Genomic DNA, 2870 nt, shown 5'->3' on the forward strand with positions numbered 1-2870 from the left:
CTGTCAGAAGTTATCTGGGAGAAGATCTTTGCAAATGACATACCAGATAAAGGGCCAGTATCTATCCAAAATCTATAAAGAGCTTATCAAACTCAACACCCTAAGAACAAATAATCCAATCAAGAAATGGGCAGAGGACATGAACAGACATTTCTGCAAAGAATACATCCAAATGGCCAACAGACACATGAAAAAATGCTCCACATCACTCGGCATCATGGAAATACAAATCAAAACCGGAATGAGATACCACCTCACACCTTTCAGAATGGCTAAAACGAACAAGTCAGTCAATGACAGATGCTGGCGAGGATGTGGAGAAAGGGCAACCCTCCTACACTGTACGTGGGAATGCAAGCTGGTGCAACCACTCTGGAAAACAGCATGGAGGTGCCTCAAAAAGCTGAAAAGAGAAGTACCCTATGACCCAGTGATTGTAGTACTGGGTATATACCCTAAAGATACAAACGTGGCATTCTGAAGGGGCACATGCACCCAAATGTTTATAGCAGCAATGTCCACAATAGTTAAACTATGGAAAGAACCTAAATGTCCTTCAACGGATCAATCAATAAATAAGATGTGGTATATATGTAAAATGGGATACTGTGCAGCCATCAAAAAAATGAAATCCTGCTATTTGTGATGACATGGATGGAACTAGAGGGTATTATGCTTGGCGAAATAAATCAATCTGAGAAAGACAACTATCATATGATCTCCCTGATATGATGAAGTGGAGATGCAACATAGGCGGTTTCGGGCGTACGAAAAGAAAAATAAAAGAAGATGGGATTGGGAGGGAGACAAACCATAAAAGACTGAATCTCACAAAACAGAATGAGGGTTGCTGGGGGGAGGTGTGTTGGGAGAGGATGGTGGGGGTATGGACATTGGGGAGAGCAGGTGCTATGGTGAGTGATGGTGACTGCGGTGAAATGTGTAAACCTGGTGATTCACAGACCTGTACCCCTAGGGATAAAAACACATTATATGTTTATAAAAAAATTTTTAAAAATAATTTAAAAAATCCATTAAAGAAAAAACACATATTGCAAGCCCAAGCCCAGAGCTAATCTCATATTCAATCAAAAAAGTTTGAAAGTTTTCCCCTTAAAGATCAGAAAAAAGACAAGTGTGTCCACTTTCACTACTCTCATTTGACATAGTACTGGATGTCCTAGCCAGAGAAACAAGGAACACAAAGAAATAAAAGACTCCAAAAAAAAAAAAAAAAGGAAGAAGTAAAATTTTCTTTTTTTGGATAACATGAACTTACATGTAAAAAAATCCTAAAAACTTCACAAAAAATTTTGAATAAACAAATTTAATAAAGCTGCCAAATACAAGATCAATATATAAAAGACAGGAATTTTGTTTTGTTTCGTTTTTTTAAAATAGTTTTTCATGTCATCCTTGCTCAGTGATCACGCTAATCTTCTCTGCATCATTCCAATTTTAGTATATGTGCTGCCAAAGTAAGCACAAGACAGGAGCATTTTAACACTCTAATGATGAACTATCTGAAAAAATAAAGAGAACAATCTAATTCACAATAGCATCAAAAATAACAAAATACTTAGGAAAAGATTTAACTAAGAAGATGAAAGATCTGTACCCCATAAACTATGACATTGATAAAGAATTTGAAGGAGACATAAATGGAAAGATAGCTCATATTTATGAATGGTAAGAATTAACATTGTTAAAATGTCCATACTACCGAAAACCATCTGTAAATTCAATTCCTATCAAAAATCCAATGTTAGGGGCGCCTGGGTGGCTCAGTGGGTTAAGCCGCTGCCTTTGGCTCAGGTCATGATCCCAGGGTCCTGGGATCGAGCCCTGCATCAGGCTCTCAGCTCAGCACGAAGCTGCTACCTCTTCTCTCTCTGCCTGCCTCTCTGCCTGCTTGTCATCTCTCTCTGTCAAATAAATAAATAAAAAATCTTTTAAAAAAATCCAATATTTTTTTTTACAGAAGTAAAGAATCCTAAAATTTATATGAGACCATAAAAGACAACAAATAATTAAAGCAGTTCTGAGAAAGAATGAAGAAGCGAAATTACACTTCTTGATTTGAAACTATACTACAAAGCCCTCATGCTCAAAACAATAAAGTATACTGGCATAAAAACAGACCAGTAAACAAGTAGAACAGAATTGAGAGTCCAGAAATAAATCCTTTCATACAGTCACCTAATATTTGACAGGGGCCAACATATATAATGGGTAAAGATAGTCTGTTCAATAAATGATATTTAAAACTGAATAGTCACATAAACCAGCATGAAACTGGAACCTTATATCACTCATAAATCTTAACTTGAAATAGATTAAAGACTTAAATGTGATGCATGAAACTAAATTTCCTAAAGGAAAACATAGGAAAAATTCTCCTGGACATTGGTCTTGCCAATAGTTTTTTGGATACCAGGCCAAAAACACAAGCAAAAAAAGCAAAAATAAATACATGGTATTACATCAAACTAAAGTTTCTGCATTGCCAAAAAAAACCAAAAGGGAATGAAAACACAATCCACAGAATGGAAGAAAATACTTACAAATCTTATATCTGAAAAGAGGTTAATAACCAACAGATACAAATAGAAAAAAATATATAATTTAAAAAATAGCAAAAGGATATCAATAGACTTTTTTTTCAAAAAAGTTATATAAATGACCAACAGGAGCATTAAAAAGTGCTCAACGTAAAAACTCAGGGCAAAGTCATTATGTTGTTGTTGTTGTTGTTTACCTCTGAAAAACACAACAAGATATTACTACCTATTAGAATATATAAAACCAAAAAATTAAAACTGACAAATTTTGATAAATATTGGGGAAAATGGGGAACTTATGTACTGTGA

General features: G+C 34.9%; 1 non-coding gene across 1 annotated transcript; it reads right to left on the reverse strand.

The window, feature by feature from the left end:
* Window positions 1-1377: 1377 nt before the first annotated feature.
* LOC131813330 (U6 spliceosomal RNA) lies at window positions 1378-1486 on the reverse strand. Its single transcript, XR_009346747.1, has one exon. It is a non-coding gene; the product is annotated as a U6 spliceosomal RNA (small nuclear RNA).
* Between the last annotated feature and the right edge of the window lie 1384 nt (window positions 1487-2870).

This window comes from Mustela lutreola, chromosome 12 (genome assembly GCF_030435805.1).
Source record: "Mustela lutreola isolate mMusLut2 chromosome 12, mMusLut2.pri, whole genome shotgun sequence".
Taxonomy (NCBI): Eukaryota; Metazoa; Chordata; class Mammalia; order Carnivora; family Mustelidae; genus Mustela; species Mustela lutreola.